General features: G+C 34.1%; 1 protein-coding gene across 1 annotated transcript in view; it reads right to left on the bottom strand.

The window, feature by feature from the left end:
* Positions 1-12584, bottom strand: part of LOC106883766 (lachesin) — a 276635-nt gene that overhangs the window by 102309 nt on the left and 161742 nt on the right. The window lies entirely within an intron of this gene.

Here is a 12584-nt window from a genome sequence, read left to right as displayed (position 1 = left end):
GCTTATTGTACTTATATATATATATATATCTATATATATATATATATATATATATATGTATATATATATATATATATATATATATATATATATATATATATATATATATACACACACACAGATAGACATCTGTATATATGTATATGGTTGTATGTATGTGAGTGTGTGCATATACATCTTTATGCATTTATATATATTTGTGTTTGCGCGTGTTTGTGTGTGTGCGCATGTATATATATGTGTTTATATATAAAAATATATGCATATATATATATATATATATATATATATATATATATATATATATATATATATATGGAGAGAGAGAGAGATATGTGTATATATATATATATATTGACAGAGAGAGAGAGAGAGAGAGAGAGAGAGATATGTGTATGTGTATATATATATATATATATATATATATATATATATATAGATATGTACATATATATATATATATACATATAGATATATAGATATATATAAATATACATGTAAACATACATATATATATATATATAGATGCATATATATATTATATATGTATACACATATATATATATGTATATATGTTTATATATATATGAATATATATACACATTTATGTATGTGTATATATATATATATCATCATCATCGTCGTCGTCGTTTAACGTCCGCTTTCCATGCTGGCATGGGTTGGACGATTTGACTGAGGACTGGCAAGCCAGAAGGCTGCACCAGGCTCTAATCTGATCTGGCAGAGATTCTACAGCTGGATGCCCTTCCTAACGCCAACCACTCCGAGAGTGTAGTGGGTGCTTTTTCGTGCCACCGGCTTGAGGCCCAGTTACACGGTACTGGCAACGGCCATGCTCAAAAAGGTGTTTTTTACGTGCCACCTGCATGGGAGCCAGTCAAGTGGCACTGCCAACGACCTCGCTCAAATGATTTTGTAACATGCCACCAGCACAAGTGCTAGAAGGTGACGCTGGTAATGATTACACTCAAATGGTGCTATTTACGAGCCACTAGCACAGAAGCCAGACAGCTGCTCTGGCAATGAACACGCTCGGACAGTGCTTTTAGTGCTCCACTGGTGCAGGTGCTAGTCATCGAATATGGTTCAATTACGATTTCGATTTCACTTGCCCCAACAAGTCTTCGCAAGCAGAGTTTAACGTCCAATGAAGGAGAGGTTGGCATGGGTGCCTGTCGCGCATGCATGTGTGTGTATCTGTGTATCATAGCTTCTTATTCTACTGTTTTCATCTTGTCCAACACTTCAGCTTGCAACGAATTCCATATAAATATATAAATATATATATATATATATATATATATATATATATATAAATATATACATATATATATATTTGTACTGGCCTATATGTATGTCAATAGGTAATAACAGGTGCATATGCTGTGTGTAATTATGTATATATTTACATATGTATGAATGAATGCAGTAATTAACATTTAGTGCCATTTTTACAATATTTTTCTCTTTCTTCTTCTCTTAGCGTTCACCAGATGATTTCTGATTGAAACACTTGCATGAAGCCACAGTGCGCATATAATAAAATACACTAAAATATAAATCCAAGTGGATCAGATGCAATATAATTGCTTGCAAGTGTACATTAATGTTTACCATTTAAAACAATAGAAACACATATATTCTTACATATATATATATATATATATACAAGTACAGACCTATATATAAATATGTGTGGTGTGTGTGTGTGTGTGTGTGTATACTCATATTTATACCTGAGTACATGAATAACGAAGAAAACAAAGCGGTTCAATGTCTCATTTTCTATAAATTATTATTATGGTAAATAAAGCATCCTTGTATTTCTATATTAAAATGCAGTATTCAGAGTCAAGAAGATAATCAAACAGAAGACAATTTGCAGAACAAATTACCAAGAATCTGATGTTTAATTCAGTCATACAGCAATGCTTTATGCCTCTTCTTAATGATTCTGTAATGAAACCACTCTGACTTCTGTACAATTAACCAAGTGAATACATACATACATACATACATACATATATATATACATATATCATTCTCTTCATCACTGTCGTCATCATCACCATTATCCCCACTGCTGTACCAGCACAACCACCATCATGATCACCATAACCACCATCACCACCTACTTAATGTCCGTTTTCCATGCTAGCATGGGTTGGATGGTTTGACAGGAGTTGACGCAAAGCCGAAAGCCACATCAGGCTCCATTGTCTGTTTTGACATAGGGTCTATACTGCAGAGTGGGACTGAACCAAAAACCATATGGTAGCAAAGCGACCTTCTTAACAACACAGTCAAGCCTGCATCTCTATATGTCTATGAATATTCATTACTCTGTACATAAACACGTGTATTTTGAGTTAATACATATACATTTATATACACACACACATTCATATACCCATGCTGTGTACAGAAATACAGCAATATACACAAATATACATTTGCATTGTCCCTTTAGCATTTAAACTGGCCATATCTGGCCAAAATATTCCCCTTGTTTTATGTTCAAACTGGCCAGATCCAGCTTCTCTCACCTACCCTATGATGTCAGTCTGAAAATAAACAGTCACATCATTGAAATCTCAAAGCTACAAGATAATTGCATGATTAATTGAGAACTATGTGAATAAATAAGTATTACATTTAACAACAGAGTAATCTGAATGCTAAAGGGTTAAATTATATAAAGATATTAAGTGTTAATTAGATAGAAGCAAAAAGCAAAACGGAACCTGAAAACAGATAAAGTTATTTTACCAAATGAATCCTATTCATCAATATTTTAATGTAGAAGGAATGATTTTTCTGAATTAATATTCAGAATTCTGCCTCAGATTTAAGAAATAGCTTTCCTCAGCTCTAGCTATAATACTCCATTTCTGTACCAAATATAGTTATCTTTTACCATATAAAATTGTTTCAAATTTTTTGCACTTGAAAAAAAGAATACTTTTCTCCATTGGAACAACCAAAATTTATGTGGGTTTGGATATCAAGAAGTGATGCTGTACAACCATGATGCTGCAGCTCCATTTAATTGAACAATGCAATCATTACATCAATTTAAATACAGGGCTATCCTCAGCTGCACAAATAAATAGAATTCTAATTCGTTGGACACATTAATATAATTTTTCCCAAATATTTTAACAGAGCAAGAAGATGGAAGAAATCCATGTTGTCGCTATTGTAGCTAAGAATATACTACACTTCCAAGAAAGACATATATACATATATATAAGTCTATGTGTTAGTTTAAATATGAGTCTATTTCATTGCGAATATGTCCTACTACTTTCTAACTTCTATAAAATTACTTAAAAGTTTGATATATTTTTTATTGTACAAAACTAAATACTTATGTTATATAAAATACACCACTGATATGTATTCATAAATTACAAGAACAAGACTATGAAATGGAAGACTAACTTTATTACCAATTTAGAAAAATTTGTTTTTTACAATGTTATTGATTTTCAGATAATTCACATGAAATATTTCTTTAATTTAATTTTTATATGTTCTTCAGCTCGATCTAGATATACATACACACACAATCTATATATATATACTTGTATATATACATATATATGTATTTATGTATTTCTAATTTGTTTCAGCATGGTTAATCAGCAACCAATCAAAAAATAATGTGAACATTTTTACAAAGTTGAATAAGTTCAAGTTGTGTATTTACTTCTTTGTTTTTTCTCACACTTATATTGTATATATGTATATATATATATATATATATATATATATATATATATATATATATATATATATATATATATGTATATATATTATATTATATTATATTATATATATATATATATATCATATATTATATATTATATATATATGTATATGTTTGTTTTTTTCCCTTCACTTGTATACTAAGTCTTGCTAATTGCTTTTTAGTTCAGTGAACTGAATTTAAAAGAGGAAGTAAAACAAAAGGATAAGAAATTCCAAAGTATATTTTGTTATTTCTTGTATACAAAGTCATTCACCTAGGCCTGAACACAAATTCAGTTTTCAAATGCAGTGTAGAAATTCAATTGAATTAAACCTAGCAGTCTCTTATTTATTCTATTAATGCTTTTAGTTGAGGAAAATGACACCACTTATTTGATAAATCTTCTTCGCTTGTGAGACATTTTCCTCATTCAGACATAACATGCAAGAATAGTCTTTTACTTAAACCCTAGCTGTAGTAAAAAGATAAAAACGAAAAGAAATCATAGATGCTGAACTTGACTGGTTGTTATTACTTCAAAAGGTGGAAAAGGATTTAAACTAAGAACAAAGAGAAGTCATAAAATATTAAAAGTACTTGGTTGAGGAAAAAGTTTGTGCACTGTGTTGAGCATTATTTTTTAAATAATGCTGTGTGATTACTTATTTTTAGCCCCTGAGTAGACTGGAGCAAAGTGGAATGAAGTATTTTGCTCAAGAACACAACGCATTGCTAAGTCCAGGAATCGAAACCACAATATTATGATCATGAGTCCAGCACCCTAACCACTAAGCCATACACCTCTACACTCACACACAAACACACATGCATACACACACACACATGCATGCATATATATAATGTATAATAATGTCCTATATAAATATACATATATATGCATTAAACACACATACACACATGCATATATATAATGTATAATAATAATGGCCAATATAAATATACATATATATATATATATATATATATATATATATATATATATATACATAGGTCCAACCCATGCTAGCATGGAAAGCGAACGTTAAACGATGATGATGAATGAACGAATCATTAAAGGAGATGAGCTGGCAGAATCGCTAGCACGCTGGGCAAAATGCCTAGCGATATTTCGTCTGCTATTACGTTGAGTTCAAATTCCACCTACATCAACTTTGCCTTTCATCCTTTCGGGGTTGATTAAATAAGTACCAGTTACGCACTGGCCTCGATGAAATCGTCTTAATCCCTTTGTCTGTCCTTGTTTGTCCCCCTCTATGTTTAGCTCCCTGTGGGCAATAAAGAAATATATATATATATGTGTGTGTGTGTGTATACATGTGTGCGTGTGTGTGTATGTATGTATGTATGTACCTATGGAGAAAGAGAGAACAGGAGCCAGTAAGGAAAAAGGGAGAGTAAGATAATTAGACAATTTGTTAAATGTCTACATATTACACAGTTAAAATGACAGCAATTATATACGATACATCATGAAATGTTAACATAAACATTTAACTAGAGAAATTCTCTAAACACTATAAAAATAATGGAAGCTATTATAATATATCACTAATTGTTGAATCTATCATTCATTCAGCTTTTCTCTGTGGGACATTTAAAATTATGTACATTATAGCAGAGCCAATAAAGACATCTCTATCTCCAATTTATAATTACTTTTTTTAATTTTTTTAATATTTTCAGAATTCCCATTTTCTGTGGCTTGAGCATTATCAAATGCATGCAAGGATATTGGTTCTAAATTTTTGCACAAGGCCACCAATTTCAGAGACGAGCATATGTCAATTGCATCAACTCCAGTGCTCGACTGGTACTTATTTTATCAACTCCTGAAAAGATGGAAGGTAAAGTGGACCATGGCAGAATTTGAACTCAGAACTTAAAGAGGTGCAGTGTGGCTGTGTGGTAAGAAGCTTGCTTCCCAACCGCATGGTCCCGTGTTCAATTCCACCGGGCTCAGTTCCACTTGGGCAAATATGGTAGAAGATATTCTAACACTCAGTTTCAAAGTGGGCCTACAACATTCTCACAATACCTTAATCCCTAGACCTTCTGGATTCTGCTTCCAGTCTCAGGTTGTAAACATAATATTTATTCAACAAATATCCCATTTTGTGATGGATTCTTGAAGTATAAACATAAATATATAACTGAATAAACTCTTTATATGTGAGAGATCCCATAATCATTCTGTCACTCACTCACTCACTCACTCACAATCTATCTATCTATCTATCTGTCTATCTGCCTGTCTGCCTGTCTATCCATCTTTTTTTCTTTTACTTGTTTCAGTCATTTGACTATGGCCATGCTGGAGCACTGCCTTTCTTTTTTTTTAATTGAAGAAATTGACCCCGGGACTAAGACTTTGAAAGCCTGGTAATTTATTCTAGTGGTCTTTCTCCAAACTGCTAAGTTATTGGGATGTAAACACACCAACATCAGTTGTCAAGCAATGGTGGTGGTAGTGGTGGGTGGACTTATGGGGGACAGACACAGACACACACATAAATACATACATATATATATTTATATTTATATATATATATGTATATATATATATATACATGAGAGGCTTTTTCAGTTTCCACTTACCAAACCCACTCACAAGTCTTTGGTCGGCCTGAGGCTATAGCAGAAAACACTTGCCACAATGCCACGCCTGAGCCAATCTATATTTTCTTAACATATTATATTTCTGTTAATATATTTATATACTAGATCTAACACTATGTACCTATTATGTTCTGGAATGTTTTAATAACGTTTTTTACAGACAAATTTACAGATAATTATTGACGTAATAACCACATAATATCCCGTTTAATGCATAAGTGATCACACAGATAAATTGTTGTAATAACATCTCTCTGTTAATCAGGGTTAGAATTACTTAATTATTTGAGACCGGATAATTAGCTGCTGGTAAATTGGTGAATTTATGAATCAAAACATTTGCTTTTTATTCATGTAAAGTGATGACCACAACACTAGAGTGTAAGAATAATTGACATCTGTAATTTAGAATGGTTCACAGGTGAAAAGCTAGCAGAAACATTACTTACTGTGCTGGATAAAATTCTACTAGGCATTTCTTCTGATTCCTTATGATCTGAGTTCAAATCCTACCAAAACTGACTTTGCCTTTAATCCTCTAGCATTCAAATTGGCCATATTAGGCCCAAATTTTGTGCCTGTTTTATGTTCAAATTGACCAGATTTAGCTTCTCACACCCACACTGCAATGTTGTTCTTGTAAGAGGTAAAATTGGTTGGTTGTCACTGGAAGGGTGCCACACAATCCCTTACATAAATGTTTGAGGAAAATATCGGAACAAGAAAACATCCGAACATAAAACCAATCCTTTATTTTGTATGTACAAAAATTTACACCTTGGGACAATCAATAGCCAGATCTGGTATGGAAGCAGCAAAGTCGGAGTCAATCATACTTTGTGAAGGCATTCTTCACAGGGCTCCAGCTACAACGGAGCTGGTCAAATACTGAGAGTCTGAGGACACATCTGCATAGTTCAGTTGCTGCGTCTCGAGTCTGGTGATACATAAAGAACTTTGCTGCTGCTAGTTTTCTGTGCATGTGCATGAGGAAACTTCCGGCAGGCCTTCCAGAAGATTCTAACCCTGCGCATGTGTGCTGGAGACCCTCAAGATGACATCACTACATTCTAAAAATAAACGATCATGTGGTCAAAATCTCAAAGATACAAAATAATGCATAATTAATTCAAAGCAATGTGAATAAATAAGCATTGAGGCACGTGGGCTAGTAGTTAGAGTATCGGATTTGCAATCACGAGGTAGTGAGTTTGATTCCCAGACTGAGTAAGGCAGTTTATTTAACATTGCTCCAGTTCACTCAGCTGTAGAAATGAGTTGCAATGTCACTGGTGCCCAGCTGTATCAGCCTTTGCCTTTCCCTTGGATAACATCAGTGGTGTGGAGAGGGGAGGCTAGTATGTATTGGTGACTGCTGGTCTTCCATAAACAACCTTGCCCAGACTTGTGCCTCAGAGGAGAACTTTCTCAGAGCAATCCCATGGTCATTCGTGACTGAAGGGGGTCCTTTTACATTTGCTAGAATAATCTGAATGCTAAAAGAGTAATCCTTTTGGGATCAGTAAATTAAAGAACGAGTCAAGCACTGGTGGTGATGCAATTGATTTGCCCCTCCCTTCAAAATTAGTGGCCTTCTACCAAAAGTTGAAAGTATCATTGAGAATGGTAATTGTCAACCTAAGTTCAAAAACCTATTCAAAGTCAACTGCTTTGCATCATCCAACTAAATTGAATATAACAAGGGCTAATAACATAACGGGGGTGAATTCAGATGGAGATAATGTTCCTTGGTAGAAGATCTTATTGCGCTGGCACAAATTATCTTAATATACAGTTTTCATTTTCATTTCACAACCACTGATGCACGTAGTCAGACACACACCCTTCTCTCTTTCTCTCTGTGCCTCTCTCACAGTCTATTTCTCTTTCCCCTCCTCCCCTATCTCTCTCTCTCTCTCTCTCTCTCTCATGCACACACATAGACACATATTCACACACTAATTCATATACAGAAATATTCGAATATTTCCTGGCGTGAAGAGGATAGGCATATGGTAATTGCAAAATTAATTAGGAGAATCCTGTGTAAACATACGTATAATTATCTGTGAGATAGTAAAAGAGAGAGAGGAGTAGAAGAAGAAGAAAAAGAAAAAACAAACAAAAATAAACAAAGAAAGACAGAAAGAAGGAAAACATTAATGGGCAGCAACCAAATGTCATGTTAAAATTTAAATACATATTCTCATATATTCTCTCTTTACATACTTGTACTAATAGTACATACATTTGCCCACAAGTTCACATTCAAGACACACATCCACACACACATATACACCCATGCACGAATTAATTTATATGATATATTATTATAGGTAGGCTGGCAACATATATTTATATATATATATACACACACACACACACACACACACACATATATATATATATAGACAGATAGATAGATAGATAGATAGATAGATATACTCACACACACATATACATAAATATATAGATATATCAAGAGAGACAGAGAGAGAGAGAGAGAGAGAGAGAGGGTGAGAGAATCTAAAATAAAATGTGTCTTTGCAATTATTTGTATTCTTAAATAAATTGTCGTATTGATTATATTTAAAGAATTTGCTGCTTTCTTTAATGGAGAGCACTTGATTGCTAATTTACATTTTGATTCGTTGAGTTTAATCTTGTCGAGATGAAGGACGAGTACTTGTGAGACAGGAGACACTGCCATAAAGAGTAAATAAAATAAAACCAGCAAAAATTGGTGAGAATCTTGTCTAATTTGAACTAATTAAAGAACATGTTTTGACATTTTAATTTTTGGTGTGGAAAATACTTCAGTGAGGAGAAATTATACGAATACCTTTTAATATGAAACAAATTAGTTTATGGTAGAACTTGAGATATTTCAACAATTATCTGAAATATTAGCAGAGAATTAACTTAAAGAGTTTTAGAAATCCTGTATGGTTTCATGAAGTCAATGAGAATTATCGAAACTATTTATGTTAATGAAAGAATATTTTTTTTCTTTCTAAAATAAATTTCTCAGTAGTTTTCAACTTCTTTTTTTCTTCATACTAACAGAGATGGGGTGGATATTTGTAAATGTCATCATCAACATCATCATCACCATTGCTTTAATGTCTGCATTTCTGTGCTTCTATAGGTTGGATGGAGTTTATTATTTTTTTTGAGGCAGATTGTCTTATGGCTGGATGCCTTCCCTGTTGCCAACCCTCACCTGTTTCCAAGCAAGGTAATATTTACCCAAGACCAGACATATTCTTGCACAATATTAGAAATGAGTGACACTGCTTATATGACAGTGAAACTCATTTACAACTATCAGATGATGTCAAGAAAAGGACACACACATACATAAGCACAAACACACAGAGAGACACATGGACATATTCTGCCTGGCAGGAATCAACTTTAGTTCCTGTACATTCATTTGAAGGCAACAAAAGCATTTCCCGCCTTTATCAGTATCTTCTGAAGTATCTGTCTCTGAGTATGTGTGTGCATGTGTGAGTTTGTGTGTATGTGTGTGTGCGTGCGTGTATGTGTGTGTGTATAAATATTGTATGTGTATATATACTCTTTCAATGGAGAGTTCAAATCACTCTGACGATGTTTGTTACATGAAATGAGATAAATGCAAGTTTACCTCAAAAATAACAAACTGAAACAGCTGTAAATGTTATTTTAACTATAATTAAACTATGACCATTCAAAATCAATGATCAACTTCTAGTTGTTAATTGTTGCTCCATTTCTTCTCTTATCTGAATATATACTCTTTTATTCTTGTTCTATTAAACTTGTTTCAGTCATTAGACTGTGGCCATGCTGGGCACCACCTTCAAGAATTTCAGTCAAATGAATTTACCTTAGTACACTTTTTATATATATATATTCCAAACCTGGTACTTACTCCATTGGTTTATTTTGACAAACTGCTAAATTTATTTCTTTATTACCAACACGGGGTTAAGCATAGAGGAGTCAAACGAGGACAGACAAAAGGGTTAAGTCGATTACATCGACCCCAGTGCGTAACTGGTACTTATTTCATCGACCCCACCAAAAGGATGAAAGGCAACGTCAACCTCAGCGGAATTTGAACTCAGAATGTAAAGACAGACGAAATACCGTTAAGCATTTCGCCCGGCGTGCTAACATTTCTGCCAGCTCATTGCTAAATTATGGGGATATAAACACACCAACACCAGTTGTCAAGCATTTAGTCGGGGGACAAACACAGACACAAAAACAAACATGTATGCATGCACACATACTTGCCCACACAATTATATACAAGTGGCCTCTTTCAGTTCTCATCTGCCAAATGCACTTCCAACGTTTTGGCTACAGTAAAAGACAGTATGTTGTGGGAGGCGTTTCAGCAGGGCCAATTTGGATGGAATTAAATGTGTAAAGGAGAATGAGGGAGGATTTTCACTGCAAGGGACATGTGAAGTCTTGAAAGAAATTAAATTAGCATGTCCTGCCAGATGAGTAATATCAGCGTGCAAGTTATCACAAAGAGTAAATGTTTTAAGAGACAAACTGGATATAAGAGGCATCAGATGTAGTATGCAAAAGAGAAAACTCTGCTGGTACAGTCATGTGATGTGTAGACGTTTTTAAGTAAGTAAAAACGTTGATGGGGAAACCGGTATCCGATTAATTCTTTATTTTGTATATTTCTATTTGTCTTGCCCGCTTATATTCTGGTGTTTGCTGAATTTTTTCTAGAGAACATTATTTTCTTTGTGGTTGGGTCGTTGATGACCTCTTTTAAGGATATCGGATGTCCACTAAGGGGTCATTCCTTCTTATATGCATATATATATGTATGATAACAAGAAATAATATTTGTCTCTTTTTAGAGAAACGAAAGGGTTTATAGGACTGCAAAAGAAGTGCTCAAATATAAATGAGATGAAGATAAAGAAGCGTTGGTTATAGAACAGACATGAAATTTGGGTCAAGGACTTTATATACAACACCACCCCTCAAACATTTAATCATTTATAAAAATCACCGTAGTGTTGTATATAAAGTCATTGCCCCAAATTTAATGTTTGTTCTATAACCAATGCTTCTTTATATATATATATATATATATATATGCTGGGCTTCTTTCAGTTTCTGTCGGTCAAATTCAATCACAGGACACTGGTTGGCCTATAGATATAGAAGACATTTGCCCAAGGTGCCACACAGTAGGACTGAACCCAGCACTATGCAGTTGGGAAGCATGCTTTTCTACCACACAGTCACATGTGTACGTATACATTTTGTTTTTCTCTCCTTATCTTGACATTATGTAATAGCTTTAAGCAACTATCACATCTTAAAAGCAGAGCTATTCATTTCTTAGTCATAGAAAAGTGGGCATTAAGATGATGATGATGATGATGATATTCAAACACACACACACATATACACACACATACAAAAACCTGCACATTCTCTTTTCTCTCTCTTTTTTTTTTTTTTTCTGCATTGCTTCATCTCTTCTCTTGTCTAATTTTCAGCGAAGTAACAAGGCCAGAAGAAGTTTAACAATGTAGAAGATAATATTCAGTAGCAGAGTTCAAGGGGTCACATGTTCTCTGAGGCACTTTTTTTCTCCCCCTTTTTAACTATTCCAACTTATGAAACTTAAAGCAATGATCACAACAACAATGATAATGATGGAGGTGGTGGTGGTGGTGACGGTGGTGGTGGTGTTTGAGAGCGATAGCATAAGATGTGTTCAGGAAAAAGGCAGCGAGCTGGCAGAAACGTTAGCACACTGGGTGAAATGCTTAGTGGTATTTCGTCTGCCATGATGTTCTGAGTTCAAATTCCACCGAGGTCGACGTTGCTTTTCATCCTTTCGGGGGCGATTAAATAAGTTCCAGTTATGCGCTGGGGTTGATGTAATCAACTTAATCCCTTTGTCTGTCCTTGTTTGTCCCCTCCATGTTTAGCCCCGTGTGGGTAATAAAGACATAAATATACTGATCCTGCTAAACATAGAAAACACAGAGTCAGAAACAAAAAATACTACAAGCGAGGAAGACTGATAGAGACAGATAATTCTAGCTCAACCCATAGACTCTTCTGCTATATCAGTGGTTCCAAGGATTTTCAGGCTGCTGCCCCCTTGATACCCGGGCCACATTCCTAGCGCCCC

This window comes from Octopus bimaculoides, chromosome 12 (assembly GCF_046866305.1).
Source record: "Octopus bimaculoides isolate indiv1 chromosome 12, ASM4686630v1, whole genome shotgun sequence".
NCBI classification, from domain to species: domain Eukaryota; kingdom Metazoa; phylum Mollusca; class Cephalopoda; order Octopoda; family Octopodidae; genus Octopus; species Octopus bimaculoides.
This window is presented reverse-complemented; position numbering and strand designations above follow the sequence as displayed.